The sequence below is a fragment of the Peromyscus maniculatus genome, chromosome 22 (genome assembly GCF_049852395.1).
Source record: "Peromyscus maniculatus bairdii isolate BWxNUB_F1_BW_parent chromosome 22, HU_Pman_BW_mat_3.1, whole genome shotgun sequence".
In the NCBI taxonomy this organism is placed as follows: Eukaryota; Metazoa; Chordata; class Mammalia; order Rodentia; family Cricetidae; genus Peromyscus; species Peromyscus maniculatus.
Window position 1 is genome coordinate 30,883,804 of NC_134873.1, and position 18,045 is coordinate 30,901,848.

An 18,045-nucleotide genomic window follows, 5' to 3' on the forward strand; every position below is an offset into this window, starting at 1 on the left:
CATAATTGGGAGAACTGAAGTCATCTTTGCCACCCAAGTTTGCCGAAAGTGGGAGGAAACAGCATATTTTTATTCCTGGTAACCTAAAAATGCTGTTATAAACAGAATTGCTGGAAGATTCCAAGCCACAGTCCTGTTCTACAGCTCAGGCAGGAAACTGCAGGCCAGAGAGCGTCTATAGCTGGTCAAGGCTGCACAGACCATCTGTGGATGATTGAGGACTCAGCCCACGGCACTAATTCGTTTTGTTTTATTTATTTAATTATTGCTAATTAGTGCCTTTTTTTTTTTTTTTTTTTTTGCTTTTTCAAGGTTTTTGCTCATTTGTTTGTTTTAGGAGGAGGGCTTTTTCTTTTCTTTTTTAAAAGCATTTGTGTGTGTGTGTGTGTGTGTGTGTGTTTTCTTCTAGCTCGCAGTTTTTTTTTTTTTTTTTTTTTTTTTTTGGTTTTTCGAGACAGGGTTTCTCTGTGTAGCTTTGCGCCTTTCCTGGAACTCACTTGGTAGACCAGGCTGGCCTCGAACTCACAGAGATCCGCCTGCCTCTGCCTCCCGAGTGCTGGGATTAAAGGCGTGCGCCACCACCGCCCGGCCTAGCTCGCAGTTTTAAAAGACTTCAGAACAGTGAAGGTGGGCGTGGTGGTTCTTGCCTGTGATCTCAGCTCTCTGGAGATACTGGGCAGTCATGTCCCTGGTGAGAGGACCGCGTGCCGGAGTTGGTTCTCTCCTTCCACCATGTGGGATTCGGGGATCAAACTCAGGTCATCAGGCTTGCCAGCAGATGTCTGTCTCTGATGAGCCATCTCTTTGGCCCTGGTGGTTTGTGAGAGACAGTCTTATAGCCTAGGCTAGGCTGGAGCTCCCTGGGCAGGCCAAGCCCTCAGGATTGGGATTACAGGCAAGAGCCACCACATCCAGCCTCACCGGCCTGAACCCTTTTTAAACTGTGAGCTAGAAGAACACAGTTGGCCGTGCTCACAAGCAGCGCCAGCTCAAACGGCAAGCATGTATTCTACCTCACTGACCCAGGCTCTTACAGATTTACACATGATGGAGGATCAAAATTGAAAGGGCAGGGGCTGGAGAGCTAGATCAGCAGTTAAGAGCACATGTTGCTCTTCCAAACAATCTGGGTTCAGTACCCAGTCCATAGCCATGTTTGGTTCCCAGCACCCACTCAAGTCGGGTGGCTCACAATTGCCTGCAACTCCAGTTCCAAAATAGTGGATGCCCTATTTTGCCCTCCATAGACACACAGACAGGCAGGCAGGCAGGCAGGTATGCACCCACGCACCCACGCATGCACACACAGTTATAAAATACATTTTGGGGCCTGGGCAGATAGCTTGTTGGTTGAGAGCATGAGCTTCTCTTGCAAAGGACCCAAGTTCAGTTCCCAGCACCCATGTCAAGGAGCTGATAGCAACCTATAACTCCAGCTCCAGAGGCTCCCATGTCCTGCAGGGCAATTGCACACACGTGGCATATACAAAGAATATATATAAATAAAAGTAAAATAAATCTTTCTTTACATTTTTAAGTGAAAAAGCAGAGTGGAGGTAATGAAGTCTGCTTTTACTCAAATCCCACAAATTGGGGTGTTTTCATGACAAGGTTTATAAGCCGCGGCTGCAGCTCATTGGTAGAGTGCTTGCCTAGCATCCGTGAAACTCTGGGCTCAATCACCAGCACCTCATAAACTGGATATAGCAATATACATCTGCCATCCCTGCACTCAGGAGGTAGAAGCAGGAGGACCAGATGTTCGGGGGCATTCTCAACTATAAAGCTGACCTAGGATACTTGAGAATCTCTCCCAGAAAAACAAAACATGAAACAAACACAAGGAAAACCAGAAATGTCCTTCCTTATGGGGGCAGAAAGTCTACAGCGATCCTCAGTACCAGCAGGTTCGTTCCTTCTGAGGACCAGGAGGAGGGACCTTTCCCCAACAAGGTGGAAGGTGAGAACACACTCCCATAAAGTTGTCTGACCATCACACACACACACACACACACACACACACACACACACACACACACACACACACACCAAAAAGAAAGAGAGAAAGGGCAGGTCAAGAAGGAAGATAGAAAATGAATGTATGGCCACGTTCAGATACATACATGTAAACTATCACATTGTATCCATTCCTTTTACTATAAAAATATCACATTGTGCCGGGCGGTGGTGGCGCACGCCTTTAATCCCAGCACTCGGGAGGCAGAGGCAGGCGGATCTCCGTGAGTTCGAGGCCAGCCTGGTCTCCAAAGTGAGTTCCAGGAAAGGCGCAAAGCTACACAGAGAAACCCTGTCTCGAAAACCTAAAAAAAAAAAAAAAAAATATCACATTGTATCCATTCCTTTTCCATGGCTGTGACCACAACCCTGACAGAAGCCTTTAAAGGAGGAGAAGCTATTTTGGCTCACGTTTCAGAGACTTCAGCTCACTGCCCTGGGAAGACACAGCGGAGAAGTTCCAATGACATCACAAGGGGATAGGAATCAGAGAAAGGGGGATGCATATGCTGCCTGGCCTTCTCTCTTCCCTTTTCCTCCATCTGGGCCCCGGCCCATGAGATGCTGCTGCTCATATTCGGGTGTATCACCCACCCCACCCACCCCCACTCAGTGAGTCTTCACCTGTCTCCCACCCCCCAATTATTCTGTAGTTCAGATTTTCTACAACACTGAACTGCTTTAGTCATAAAAATTGGCCAGAGCCAGGCGCTGGTGGCACATGCCTTTAATCCCAGCACTCTGGTGGCAGAGGCAGGCGGATCTCTGTGAGTTCGAGGCCAGCCTGGTCTACAGCACGAGATCCAGGACAGGCACCAAAACTACACAGAGAAACCCTGTCTCGAAAAACTAACTAACTAACTAACTAAATATAAATATAAAAATAAAAATTGGCCAGCAAGATGGTTCAGTGGGTAAAAGTTCCTGCCAAGTAAGTTTGCCTACCTGAGTTCAATCCCTGGAACCCAAATATATGCATATGTCCATATACAGCACATAAACCCATATATACGTGTATGCATGTGCATATATATATTTATATGTATAGGTATATACATATGTATATTTGATTGTCTTCTTAAAATAAAACACAAAGCATCCTCGGGTCATTGATGGACTCTGCTGAGGTCCGGCGGTGTGGGCGGAGCCATGCTTTGGCTGGTCTCTTCTGCGCTTGTCTTCACCGTCCAATGAAAACACAAGCAGGAACGCTGCTCTTGAGTTGCGATCTTCCCAGTGGCCTCTGCCTCTTTGTAAATGCCAAACGGCATCGCCTATTTGGACAGCGAACGTCTGCGACTCTTTTGCAATCCTGTGATGGAAGCCACGGGCCGTTCCATTACCCAGTGTCCTTTTTACAGGGACACTCAGAGGAAGTTTGGCAGAAGCCTCATTCCAGGAAAATGCCAGAGCTCTTGCGAATCCATTTGTATGCATTCTTTCGTCAGAAAAAAAAAAAGAGAGAGAGAGAGAGAGAGAAAAGTATGTAACTCAGTGTGTCCCTCCCTTCTCCTTAGCTGCCAGGAAATGCAGACCCAAACTTGAGATCTCTTTAGAATAATCACTTGCTAGGATAACAGGCCTCTAAAATGTCAGAGCCAAAGGCCCATCACAGAACACATGACCCTCGTCTATACCTATGGAGAAATCAAAGCCGGCTCTCTTGGGTGTTCACTCTTCCTGCTTCCTTGGAAAGGCCTCTCTCCGTCGACTCCCGAGTGTCTCCCTGTGCATTGTGGCTGCTGTGACTCTCCTGTCCATTCCACTGTGTAACCTTAGGTGTGTGCTACCCGGTACCAGAGTAGACCAAACTAGGAACGAAGTTGGGGCTTCCAAACCTACAGCACATCTGCCTGTGATGCATATGTCATTTCCCACTTGGTCTTTTTGTTGTTCTCTACGCTCGGCGCTCTTCTCTTCTCAAGACAGTCCCTAAATCCTCACAGCCTAGGGACTCTACCTTAGGAGGGCATCTTCCAGCCTCCATCTTGTGCCTCTCCTCTCTCACAGAGGCCAGTCCCAGTTAGCCTTGACCATCCGTGTAGACAACTGGTCTACCTCTAGAGAACTTCCCTCATGTAGACCTTTTTCAGACACTCCCTCTAACCCATGGTATTATTAAACTCATAGAATACATAGATCTGTCGGGCCTCACATCCTGTGGAGATTATGTATATGAAGACAAAGAATATGTCTTTGGGGTTAGGGAGTGCATGTGTGCATGATTGGGTGTAGAGGCCAGAGGTCAACACAGCCAACACTGGGGGTCTTCTTCAATCACTCTACACCTTATTTTTTGAGGTATGGTCTCCCTCTGAACCTGGAGCTCACTGTGCTAGGCTGGCTGGCCAGAGAGGCTCGGGGATCATCTTGCCCTTTATCTCTCCCAGTTCTGAGATTCTAGGTGCACGCTAAGGCATCCAGCCTTCTTACACGGGTCCTTAGAATCCGAACTCAGGTCCTCAAGCTTACACAGGAAGCCCTGTACCAACTGAGCATCTCCAACGCTGGCAGAGCATTTCCGCAGCCCTGGTGTGTCTTTTTGTTTTCATATTCCCACAGCATCATGAAGCCCTGTGGCTGAGCACAGACTTATGCACCACTTATTGAACAGAGGGTGATAGGAGAAGTCCACGGACCTGATTCAGGAAGTATACTCAGGCAGGATATGGGATGGGTCCACCTCCCTGGACTTCCGTCTGCAAGTCCATCTATGAGGTCATGGCAGGAGGTAGCGGCAGGTGAGAGAGAGCAGGCCTTGAGCGTAGGCAAGAACCACGTAGCTGCCTGCCAAGGCAAAGAGGCTTCTAACAATGAGTCACCATTAATGAAAGGGCTGATCATGTATCATCTTAGACTTCATCCCAAAAACTTAAGCCAAGAGATACACAGCTCGCCCAGGGCTGGGTGGCTAACAGGTAGATCTTTCGAAGTCAGTCAGATTTGACAACCTTCCGCCAGTCCTATTGTTCAGAATAGCCTGGACCCCCCTCTCCTAAGCCACAGAGACTCTTCCCCATTAGAGGGCTGAGGAGGACATTCTCACAAGGTGCAGTGGCCGTTTTGGGGGGAAGGGGCCCATCCGTCACAGCAGACAACGTAACCACGTGCTGCTACAACAAACACAGCTATTTCAGACACAGACGTGAACAAGCCAAGGGAAGAAGGGCAGCTTAACACAGCTCGGGTTTATTTTTGTGAGTAGAATGACAGCCATGGATATATGGCTGAGAGTTCAGGAGGTGTTGGAAAGAGAAATATTTGTGTTTTATCACCAGACCCAGAAACTCCTGCCGAGTCCTGCTCTTTGATGAATTCTGTCCGTTTAACAGGCAAAGTAATGATAATGAGGGGGAGGGGGGATATTTCAGCCCACGACACATCCAACACCTGACCCCGGAGATGACGCCTACACAGACAGGCAGAAAGCCTCTCTGGCTTCCGACCCTGAGCACGGTTTAAACAGGTCATGCTGGTGACGCATCAGCAGAGCAGGGGTACATACAGTTCTCCGGGGCGGTTGGTGGCGAGGCGCCTCACCCACCAGAAAATGAATGTGCCTTTCAACAGGGCCGCAGTTTCCATACCTCGCCAAATGCTCTCATTTCCTTCGGTGTTCTCCCGGTCACTATCAATTCAAAGTGTGGGCAAAAATGACACAGAGACTATTACAGAGCTTTGGCCAAAGGGATCAGGGAGAGAGGAAAGCCTGAAACGTCAGAAGGGATTCCTGGACCAGGTGAGGCTCTGAAACTGTGAATCGCCCCCCCCCCCCCATCCCTCCCTGCCACTCCCCATCCCAGGATGCTATGCCAGTTGTTGGGACTATAAAGTCTCAGAGACCGGACTATTCTTCCAAAGGGTTTTTAAACACGTGACCTTTTAAGATCAATGACCTGCCATGGGCAATCCTCCTCAGTGACCTTGCTCCTGAGGACACTGTAAGGATGGCAGGCACGGAAGGGGGAGTCCTACAGATTGGGGGGGTCCCACAGATGGAGACAAGAGCAAACACCCCCTCATCCCCACTCCCCAGCTCACCTCTGCCCCTCCCCCCTCCCCCCATCCCTGACTCTGACCTCAGTACCTGCTTTGATCTTTCCTTTCCTTTGCAAATCACTTCCGACTCACAGCCTTCCCAGCTTCCCCAGGCCCTTGAATGAAGAGACCCTGAGATTCGAGACAAAGGAAAGCCTTCTTCCTGCCCAGAGCCCGAGTTTCTGAGATAAAGCACATTCTACGGAGGTCTGCCAGTTTTCCTTCTCCATTTCGGCGTGGTTGTTTGTCTAGTTTTTTTTTTTTTTCCCATAAGTAATATGCAAAATGAAACACACAAAGGGTAAGGTCTACCCTCTTCAAGTGTACAGTTTAGTGGTTTGCAGGTAGTCACAGAATTTAACTGTCACCATTTAAGGCCACAGTGTGGTGATGGTGGTGGTGATGTGTGTGTGTGTGTGTGTGTGTCTGTGCCTGTATGCACCTACGTGCTGGTGTGCTCACCTGAGCACATGTGTGGAGGTCAGAGGTCAACTTCAGGCATCTTCTATTGCTCTGCACCCTAGTTTAGTTTAGACAGGGTCTCTGTTGTACCTGTATCTTGCCTCTGTTTGAGCCAGGCTAACAGGCCAGTCAGCCCTCTGGGATCTGCCTCTCTGCCCCGATTCCCTCGGTGCACACTGCCACACCCACCTTTTATGTGGGTCCTGGGGATCCAAACTGGGTCCTCATTTCTTGCACAGCAAGCACTTTGCCCACTGAGTCATCTGCCCAGCCCATAATGCCAGAATATTTTCATTACCCTATAAAGAAATCCCATACCTATTCAGCAGTCCCTCGCCACCACGCCCCTTCCCGAACCATCTTTCGGACGGAAACAGCTGATTCCACAGCAGGGCAGCACTAGGAAGGTTTCCTGTTTTATGAAGACCGGGCGGGGCCAAGGTCCCATCGGCAGCTGGTGGCAAGGACGAGGGTTCCTGCTTTAAAGCTCCACCACTGCGGGGGCTCTGTATAAAGGAGCTGGAAAAGCACCTGCCCAGCTTTGCCAAAGCCCGGCGCCTTATAAACTTGGCTAGACGGGGAGGGCCCATAATCCTAGCATGTGGGAGGTGGAGGCAGGAGGATCAGAAATTCAAGACAGCGAGTGAAGCAGCCAGCTATCCCAGCTCTCTCGGGTCCCCCCAAAGATGCCGACAGCCCCAGACAACAGGAAGCAGTCTAGAGAATAAGATACCCCATTCCCGGAGGCTCCCGTTTCTGCCTTACCGGCTACCATTTCCTATTTTCTCACCTTTTTTTTTTTTTTTCAAGACAGGGTTTCTCCGTGTAGTTTTGGAGCCTGTCCTGCCTGGATCTCACTCTGTAGACCAGGCTGGCCTCGCACTCACAGAGATCCGCCTGGTTCTGCCTGGGATCACAGGCGTTCCTGCCATGACAGCAGCCTGACTCAGCTTAGGCCGCCGAGGTGGTGACGAGGTGGTGACGCCATCACCTGCTGCCAGGTGCCTTTCCACGTCAGCTATGTGACATGTGCACCCTTAAAAGTGCCCACCAGGCACAGCTCGTTCTCTTGCCTCTCTTCTTCCTCTTGTCCCTGTTCTCTCTGCCTCTCTGTCTGTCTGTCCCCTCCCCGAATAAACCTCTCGCACTAACTCTGTTGCGCGTGGCGTGTTTGTTGAGTGGCGTGCCTTGGCAGGGTCCGAAAGGTACCCGCTTGGCCTTTCTTTTTTTACCCCTTCGGTCCTCAGCTACACAGAGAGTTTTCAGCCAATCTGGGCCACAGCTGCAGAGATTATTGGGGCTGGGGTGTGGGGGGTCTCAAAGGTGCCAGGGAACTCTCACAATGGAGTGGATTCGGAATTCCAATAGGGATCACTTTTTCTTCCACACTCCCTGGATGCTGATGCCAGGTCCCTGGGGGAGGACGGGGCTATGCCCATCCCCAGTCCTGCCGAGCGGTCTCACTAAAGGCAGGTCTTTAGGAGTGGGCAGAAAGTTGAATGTCCTCTGCGCTCGGCGTATTTTGAGTGAGACGGTTCTGAATGCAGACTCGGCATGCCCCAGCATTTTCAACACAGTTCTCTTGGTCACAGCCACAATGCCTCACACTGAAGGGAACAGGGCAGGGGGGCAGTAGTTAAAGCAGACAAGGGGGTTACTGCTGGGAGTGGAACTGGGGAGTTCACTGTAGAGCTTGAAGCCAGACTCTGGGAGGCAAAGTCTGCTTTGGGAAAACGAGCGGTTTCCTCTTTCTAGTCCCAAAGCTGTGTATGCTGGTACGGGCAGAGGAGGCTGGGATAATCAGAAGTTCAGCTCACTGTCCTCACCTACATATACAGATGCCCACAGTGTTCCTGGAAGCTCCTAGAAGCTCACACAAAGCCTCCTCGCTAGCCCACTGTCTCTCTGTGGGGATACACCTGTCCTGCCAGGCTTTCTCTGACATTGGTTTGGGCGAGGTGGTCTTCAATAGCTCTTCCCGGCTCTTAATATTAGGGGCTGGGGGTGGGGGCTGCAATAGGGAACCCTTCCCCCTCAGAGATCTTTGGGCCACTCTGCAAATGGACTGTCTATTCCCAAAGCTCTGCAGACCACCAGGGGTGGGGGTGGGGGTTGGCTGGACAAGTCAAGGCTTGCTTGTGTTCACTGTCACAGTGAGGCTACTTGGGTTTGGCCCACAGTGACCTTTCTTTGTTTCTCCACACAGCTGTTCCTAGAAATTCCCATTGATTTTTTTTTTTTCCTTTTTAGAATTCTAATAGGGTATTATGGTGTCACATAAATTTAGGCCCCAAGAGAACATTCTGTTTCAAAAAGATAGCAGAACACATATCAGGGACCCAAGGGCCTCAAGAGTGACTAGAACAAGAAACAGGGAAGCTGTCAGAACTTCTCTGGGATCTTGTGGGGGGGGGGGTATAGAGGGGGCGGTCATTGTGTGCTCTGCAGACAGGCTTCTGGGCTTTGTTCAACATCTGGCCGACTCAGCTGGCCCTGCCTGGCTTGACCAGCTTCTCCTCTCAAGGGTCTGGAAGAAGTTGAGAAAAAAAAAAAATCGTAAGTCAAAAATCAGTCACAAGCGTCTGATTAGCGAGCGTGGCTCCCTCTCTGGTCCAGTTTGCCCAAGTGGAGTGGGGGGGAGTCCCCGCCACTGCAGGCCTGAGCTGTGGATGGAGCTAGTTTTGAATAAAGGGGATAGGGGCCGGGAAGATGGCTCAGCTGGTAAAGTACTTGCCATACAAGCATGAAGGCCTGAGTGCAATCCCCCAGAATCTACAATAAATAAATAGTAAAATAAACAAATAATCCGGTAGGCAGGGCAGGGCATGCTTGTAATCGCAATTCTGGAGAGGCAGAGACAGGAAGGCTCCCGGAGTCTGTGGGCTGGCTGGTAAGCCTAGCCTACTTGGCAAGCTCCAGGCCGATGAGAGCCTATCTGAAACAAACAAACAGACAAAAAAAGGTGGGCGGTGCTTGAGAAACAAGAGCTGAGCTGAGGTTCTCCTCTGGCCTCTACCCGTGGACAAATGCGCACACACACAAAAGTGAGGGCAACGGGGCAGGGAGGCGGACGAACCCCTGTTGTCTAGAAAGGTCCCTCCTTGCTTTCCACACAAGCTGATGCTGTGCTTGGGCGTTCCCATAGTAACGTCCACCCCTCTGTTCCAGAAAAGACTAGTTGCTGGCCCATAGCACTCGGACTCCCCTGGGGATCTTGGGGGCTGATTACCTCTGGAGCCCCCTCAGAAGCCCCAATAGCTGCAGGAGGAGGAAGAGGAGATATGAGCTCTGCACAACCTTGCCCAGGGCAGCTCCACACCCTCCATCCAAGTGCAGAGGGTGCCAACTCCACTTCCACACCATGGAGGGGTGCCAGGCAATTCACAGGTCCCCCGTCTCTGCAACAGTAACAGTCATAAATACTCAGCTATGAGATGTGCTCTCTTGGCCCTGGGAGGTTTAAATGGGCCTCTTTATTTCCCAGCCTTCCTGTTAGAGAGAGAGAGAGCAGAGCAGAGCTGGGAGGAAGGACATTCCAGAAATGCCACAGAGCCCTCAGCACGCCTGCTAGAGGAAGCACTTCAGGGAGAGATCTGCAGGAAGGGGCCCAGGCCCCAGGGCCAGTGGCCCCCAGGGTGAGGGGAGGGCCGGGCCTTGTTCTCAGAGGAACCCTGGGGGTGGGGTGGGGTGGCGTGGGGTGGGGTGGGGTGGGGCAGGGCAGGGCTGGCTTCTCACCCAGGCCAGGTTTCCACTCCATGGCATCTTCTTCGGTTGAAATTGGTGGAATGTGACCCCACTATGGCATCTGAGTGAACTCCCAAAGACTTTGTGTTGGTCAAAGATCCCGGGGGATGGGGGGCGGGCTGGCGGGCGGGCGGGCGGGCGGGGAGGAAGTGACGGGATTAACTTTAAACCAAATCATTTTCAAACATTCTCCACCCAGTTCTATCAAGAGTGAAGTCCTGCTTGTTTACTCAGTGGGGGAAGACGCCCTTCGCAGGCCAGCAGCTGTAGAGGAGTCCACTGGGGGCACAGGCATAGAAAAGGAAAGAGAGGAAAGAGGGGCTCTGCCTTAGACAGTTCTCCAGACGGACTGACATCCTTTTGTTTTCAAATGGCGGGGTTGGGGGCGGAACCCAGAACCTCGAATGTGCTGTGTGAGTCCTCGCCTTCCAGCTGCATTCCCCGTCCCGAGTTTGGGGCTATCACTGGCCACACAGAACGCCTATGCTATCCGCGCTGCAGGGATAGCTCATTGGTCAAGTGTTTGCTTTGCAATCATGAGGAACGACTTTGATCCCACAGAACTCACATTTAAAAAAAAAAAAAAAAAAAAAAAGAGCCGCACTTGGTGGTGTATCTTGTAATCCAGCATGGGAAAGATGGAGACTCAGAGTCAACCTAATTGGAGATCTTCAGGGCAATGAGAGACTTTGCCTCAAAAAAGATAAGGTGGGGTTGGGGATTTAGCTCAGTGGTAGAGCGCTTGCCCCAAGGCCCTGGGTTCGGTCCTCAGCTCTGGAAAACAACAACAACAACAACAAAGAAGATAAGGTGAATAGTCCCTGAGGAATCTGTATATACATGCACTTGTGCATAAACACACACACACACACACACACACACACACACACACACACACACACACACGAATACAAAGGAATCACGGGTAGGCAGGATGGCTCAGTGGGTAAAGTTGTTTTCCACCATGCCTGACAACCTGAGTTCAATCCCTGGGCCCCATATGGTCGAGGGAGAAAACCAACTCTCAAAAGCTGTTCTCTGCGGGGCGTTGGTGGTGCACACCTTTAATCCCAGCACTCGGGAGGCAGAGCCAGGCGGATCTCTGTGAGTTCGAGGCCAGCCTGGTCTACAGAGTGAGATCCAGGAAAGGCACCAAAACTACACAGAGAAACCCTGTCTCGAAAAAACAAAAACAAACAAACAAAAAAAAACAACAACAACAACAACAAAAAAAAAAAAACAATTGTTCTCTGACCTCCACATGTGCATACACACAATGAGTAAATAGAAGAGAATAGAAACCCTGTGCCACTTTGTTTTACGTTTTGTGATGCTGGGGATCAAGCCACTGGACACATACGTGACCCATGACTGGCATTTCTATGTGACCTCTTTTGGTTTGAGGAAGCCGAAGGGCATCTCCTCAGGTAAGCTCGCCCCAGTTTGGATGACGTAAACACTCACGCACACAGGCACACATGGGCTGCCCTTTCACTTAGTCTCAGTGAATTGTATTTTTCACTTAATCTCCGTGCTGGTTTGTGGGGGCTGATGTCCTTTGGGCATGAGGCTGAGGTGGGAGAGAGCGCTTCCCATTACAGTTGCTTTGTGTCCTGTCAATCACAGACAGCGAATTTAGCCTTCTGTCAGGAGGTCCAAGAAGGGAGCTTGTGCGGGCCTATGTCACCTATTTCAGGGATGGGACCTCTGCGTCAATGTTCAAATTAAACACAGGTGTTCTCAGCAGCCCTCACTGAGGAGTAATGTCACTGAGGGGCCTGTGCCTCTGGATCCACTGTCTGGGGGCACTAGAGAAATCAGCACCGGGAGGAAAGAACACAGACCTTCTGTGGTAAAGTCCAGTTTCAAACTCTGATCCCAAGCCAGGTCTGGTGATGCATGCCTAGAACCCCAGCCCTTGGGGAGTAGAGGCAGGAGGATCGGGAGTTCAAGGCTACCTTCAGTGAGGCTGAGCTATCTGAGACAAAGCCCCATGTTAGAACTTCCTGCTCTCTCATGCATAGGACAGCTCATTTATCTTAATGTCATAGTCTATAGGACGATTCAATGGTCCACACACTACAAGGTCATTACCAAATGGAAGATGGTGACCATTGAGCACCGAGTATGTGTGTAGGAGATATTTAGTAAAAGTATGCACTGCTGCTGGAGTTCATTCTTTTAATCATTATTATCCCATTTCTGTGTTTGTGTGTGTCCGTGTGTCCGTGTCCGTGTCCGTGTGTGTGTGTGTGTGTGTGTGTGTGTGTGTGTGTGTCCATGTGTCCACCCACAAGCATGGACATATTTCCACCACAGTGCCTGTGTGGAGTTCAGAGGACACCTTCTAAGACTGTCTCTCTCCTTCCACAGCTGGGTCCCGAGAATCAAACTCACTCACATCACCAGGTGTGTCAGGAAGTGGTGCCCTTACCTTCTGAGCCATCTCCCGGGCCCCTGGAATCCATTCTTGAATTGTCTTTTGTACCGGGTGTGTTTTCCAGACCCTGGAGCTGCACTCGGGAAGATGAGGACTGGTGCTTTTGCCTTTGAAATTCTCCAAGAATGGGAAGGCGTGGAGATAGATGTCAGCAAATCTCCACCTGCACTTGGGAGGTCACCCCAACCGTGAAACCATGTCTCGCAGGTCCAGACATCTGACCCACACGGCGGTCATCACACGAAGGCAGAGATGGAGATGAGGAGCAGGACCCGGGAAGGACACAGCACTCAAGTTGAAATATCAGCCGTGCGCGGGACAGAAAATGGACATGGAGAAGTCGAAGGAGGTGTGAACTGAGGATTCCCGCGGAGCCTCACAGTGAGGTGCGGGGTTCAAAGAGGTCTGCGTGAAGGTGCGTCTGCAGGTATGGGAGGGCAATCTCACTCACTCTCGTTCACCAGTGAAGTATCAGTGAGGACCTACTCCATGCAAGCACTGGGCTCCAGGCTGCGGCTCCAGTGGAGAGTGTGACGTGGTTCCACGGGGAAACAGATGAAGGAGAGCTTCTTACGCGGTTCCATATGGCACTAGGGGTCAGCGCCAATGACAAGAACACAGGAGTTACGGAGGACAGGATGGGAGGCCGTGGTAGCCCAGCGGGACCTGGAGGCCGAATAGAGAACTCAGCTTGGCCAGAGGAGGAAGAACAACCGCCAGCAAAGAGAGGGGTGCTTGGAAGATCCAGGGACACTGTGGGAGCTGAAGTTTCCAGAAGCCCGTGGCTACGGGGGCTGGCATTGGCACAGCGTACTAAGCAGGAGCCTTTTGGAACCTTCTTTCTGCAGGTGACACATACGCAGCACTTAGCTTGGCACAGAAGAGGAAACTAGAAATGACAGCAGAAAAGAAAGGAGAGAGAGAGAGTCCACAGGAATGGCTCCACCATGACAGGTTTGGTGCCAGCTCGCTTCTATCTCTTGTGTGCTGCTACTTTGGGCCAAAAAAAAAAAGGAGGAAGCTGAGCCTCTGGTTCGGCTGTCCCCTTGGCAGACTGGCAGGTAGTGGATCAGATTATGTTCCAAAGATTAACTGTATGACCTCATTCCTGGCAGTGCCTCTGGAGCCAGGAATGCTCAGGCTCAGACTCTGTGGCCAGGAATACCCGAGTTCTCCCGTGACATCTCTCAGCCTCTGCGGGCCTTAGAAGAGGTCAATGGAGTGCTGCCTCCTGGGCTCAGTGCAGTCGTTGGCAGAGGACAACACATACCAAGTGTTCACCCTTGAAAGTGAACACACACACACACACTCACACACACACACACACACACACACACACACACACACACACACAAGGGGGAGGGGGGGAGAGAGAGAGGAGAGAGACCCCTATCCACATGCATCCTCTGCCCTCTCTTGAGCATGTGAGCAGTTGGAGAACACAGTACATCGTGAGAAGAAGAAAACCAAGCTTGTGGTGTGACCTTCTGCATGCACAGTCCCGGCTGGACGGCCATCAAGTGGTTTGGTTGGTACCTGTCCATGTGGGTCACAGGTTTGGTGGGTGGGAATAAACGCCCAGCTGTGAGTCTGTATGCTCTGTATAAGGCAGTGGTTCTCAACCTTCCTAATGCTGCAACTCTAACACTGTCCCTCAGGTTGTGGCGACTCCCAATCATAACATTATTTCCATCACTACTTCATGACTAATTTTGCGGCTGTTAGGAATCGTAATTTAAATTTCTGTGTTTTCCAATGGTCTTAGGCAACCCCTGTGAAAGGGTCATTTGACCCCCAAAGGGGTCACAACTCACAGGTTGAGAACCACTGGTTTCAGCGATTCCAGAGGCCCGATGTCTCCAGTTCAGGGAATCTGTTCCTGTCACGCCTGGGACAGTGACGCCAGGCTGCAGGTACCACCCACGGCATGTCTGAGGAGAGTCAGGAAGGTCCCCGCTCTCAACTGTCTGCTTGTCCAGGGAGCCAGAGACGCCGCAGTTGGCACTCCCTGCCAGGGTGGAGTTCCCTGGGGTCAAAGTCAGAGAAAGGCGGAAATCAGGGATGCAGGACTGGGAGTGTCCCACTATGAGACTAAGTGAACATCTGTTTAGTGTCTCTACTATGCATCAGGCACTGAGCCAGATGACTTACATACATGGAACAGTTCAGCTCCAGGACAACTCTGAGACCGGGGCGTTCTGTTATCTTCATTACATAAGATCTGACGGGCCTCGTGATGTACCTTTGGGCCCACGGTGCCAGTGCAGGGCCCTCTCACTGCTTAGGTCTCCCTAAACCATCACCTCTCAGCCAGGTCTTCTGGGTGCTGTTTCTAGCCCGGCACCCCCTTTGTTTTTTACTTGGTATGACGTTTTTTTAGGTCCTCTAATCTTTACATATATGCTGTGGCATGAGAGAAACACACACACACACACACACACACAGAGATTGAAAGAGAGAAAAGCAAAAGAAAAGCATTCTCCCCTGCCGTACCTGTCACTCTTCTTAGACACGGGATGAGAAATAAGACTTTTCAATGAGTCGCAGCATCACCCACGATCTCAAGCCTGTGGCTAGGAAGTGAGATCTGGCAAACTTCCCTCCGCGTAACTTTCAAAGAACTCGCAGCCTGGCAGGTGTTTGAAGAGGGCTTACTGTAGCTGGGGAGAAAGCCCTTTAAGCCTGTTCCTTAGTTGTGCAAGACACACATATCATATCTGTTCCTTAGCTGTGTCACACACATAGCATATCTGTTCCCTTGTGGAGAAAATAATATTTTGTCTACACAGCCATCTAATTTTTTTTTTTTAAACAAAGAGAGTCTCATGTATCCTTGGCCAGCCTTAAATTCACTATATAGTTGAGGTTGGCACCTGTTTCTGATCCTCCTGCCTCTGTCTCCCAAGTACTAGGATTACAGGCAGGCACCACTGTGCTTGGCCCACAAGCCTCCAACTTGAATAGACACAGCCACAGTTCAGATCCTATCAATCACGTAAATACTATAAACACACCACTTCTCTGCTCTGCATGCTCCCTTTTGCCGTGGGCTATCTTTCTGTGTGCTATGAATATGTGTTGCTATGATTGGTTAATAAAGAAGCTGCTCTGGCCTATGGCGAGTCAGGTTATAGCCAGGCAGGAAATCCTAGAGAGAGAGAGAGACAGGAGGAAGAAAGGAGAGGCAGGAGAGATGTCAGCCTGCTGCCCAAGGAACAACATGCCAGCAGACCCATAATGCCACGGAACATGTGGCAAAAGATAGGTTAATAGAAACAGGTTAATTAAAGACATAAGAGCTTAGCTAGCAAGAAGCTTGAGCCATAGACCGTCCAGTTTGTAAATAATATAAGCGTTTGTGTGTTTACTTGGGTCTGAGCAGCTGCGGGACTGGGTGGGACACAGGAAAACTTCTGACTACAAATGGTACCCAATGGAGAAAAACCTTCTCTTTTCCCACCCCAGTCCTAACAATCACCATGGGCAATGAGTGAGTACTCTTCTGCTAAGACAGACACACAGTAGGGATGGGGTCACAGTTGCTTCCTTTGTTTCCCGTCTCTCTAAAGTGTGCCAGAATCACACATCCTCTCCAAGTCAAGCTTTGGGATGGAGGTCCTCTTCTGCTGAATTCTTAGATCCTGTCCTCCTTCCCTGCCTTGGGCACTAGCCCAGCAAATGTTGAAAGGAAACATTTCTCTCCTGAACATATGGGTATCCAAATCCAGACTTAGGGCTCCTAGGAGATGTAGATTCTACCTAATACCCCAAGCCCATGCCATTCTTACCCTCTACCATGGGGAGCTCCAGCTGTGGCATTCTATCCAGCTGTTGATCTTCTATCAACAATGATCATGCTCACAGGTACGTGTCTAACCCTTTGACAACAGAACACCATGTTGTCATCTACAAAGTTCATGCATGAGAACAACCAGGAAAGACTCACAAAAGAAACTTGTAACATTTTCAGGAAGTTTATGGTTTTGTGTTGGGCTGCATTCATAGGTCTCCTTGGCTACACGATGTCCGTGTAGATGGACATGCCTGATAGAACTTCTTGAAGACAAGATGCAATGGATATAGAGCAGTGATTTATACAGTTCCTCATGGTGTGGTGACCCCCCAACCATACAATTATTTTTGTTGCTACTTCATAACTGTAATTTTGCTGCTGTTATGAGTCGTAATGTAAGCACCTGTGTTTTCTGATAGTCTTATTATCTAATAGGCAGGGTATATGATATATGACCCCTCTGAAAGGTCATTTGACCACCAATGGGTTGCGACCCACAAGTAGAGAACCCATGATATAGAGCAAGCCAAGAAAAAAAAAAGCACTAAAATGTGAATCAGCTTGGCTCTGAACTGAGTCCTCTATAGGCCTTTGCCTTGTAGACCAAGCCTGGGCTCAGCCACTACAGCACTGCATTCCCTACCCAGAGCATGGCCTGAGCCTGTGTGGGCAGGACTGGAGTGGGTCACAATGGGAAAATCCCCAGCATGTAAACAAAGGCTGGATTAGGGGTAATGTGGGTCAAAGGTCAAACTGGAAAGCAGAACCCTGTCTAAGGGTCTTAGGGCACGCAGAGTATTAGAGCCAGAAGGTGAGAATTAGACCTTCCCTGAGATTCTCAGGAAACAGAGAGCAGGAGGAACCGTAAGGGCAGCCAGGAATGTCTGGGTAGCCTGACATGGGCCTCACTAATACAGAGTTCAGATTGACAGCTCTGGGAGGGAATGACCCGCCCTCGGAGTCCCCAGTTTGCCTGAGCTCACTGGTGACCAGACAAGAGAAGAAGAATCGGCCCGTGAGATTTCGATTTCCTGTTTCCTCACCATTATGTGGGTGGAGTGTCTTTTCCCTCCAAGCACCCTTCCCATTTGGGGTTCACAGCAGCATCCAGCATCTGGGCCCTGGCCAACTCGCAAGATTCCAGTTCCCTTGGGGGGGGGCGGGTTAGACTTTCCTCAGGCTTTGACGTTTGGGTCAAACTGCTCAGGAGACTGCGTGTCCGCAATCTGCCGAGGCTGCATTTTGCAAAACGGCCCTTTCTGCATAAGCTACGACCTCAGCGTCTGTCCCTGAGAGTCACCGAGGAGAACAAGGAGAGGCTTCATCCCAGACAGGGCAGATGCGGACACAGGAGCCCCTCTCTAGAAAGGCTGTAAAGGGCTCCTTCTCCACGACAGAAAAAACGTCTTTAATGAGCGTTTGGGTTTTCAAATCAGATACGCAAAGAAGCTGATAACAATGTTTAAAACACAAAACAAACTTTAGTGCTACCGGCAAAGCCTTTGGCTGGTGAGTTCCTGCTTAGGAGAGGAAATGGATTTACAAGGGCGAG

General features: G+C 50.3%; 1 long non-coding RNA gene across 1 annotated transcript; it reads right to left on the reverse strand.

The window, feature by feature from the left end:
- Positions 1 to 6,105: 6,105 nt before the first annotated feature.
- On the reverse strand, positions 6,106 to 10,385 carry LOC121825105 (uncharacterized). Its single transcript, XR_006067201.2, has 3 exons — positions 10,252 to 10,385; positions 9,746 to 9,914; positions 6,106 to 9,043 (listed from the first exon to the last, which is right to left on the reverse strand). It is a non-coding gene; the product is annotated as an uncharacterized LOC121825105 (long non-coding RNA).
- Between the last annotated feature and the right edge of the window lie 7,660 nt (positions 10,386 to 18,045).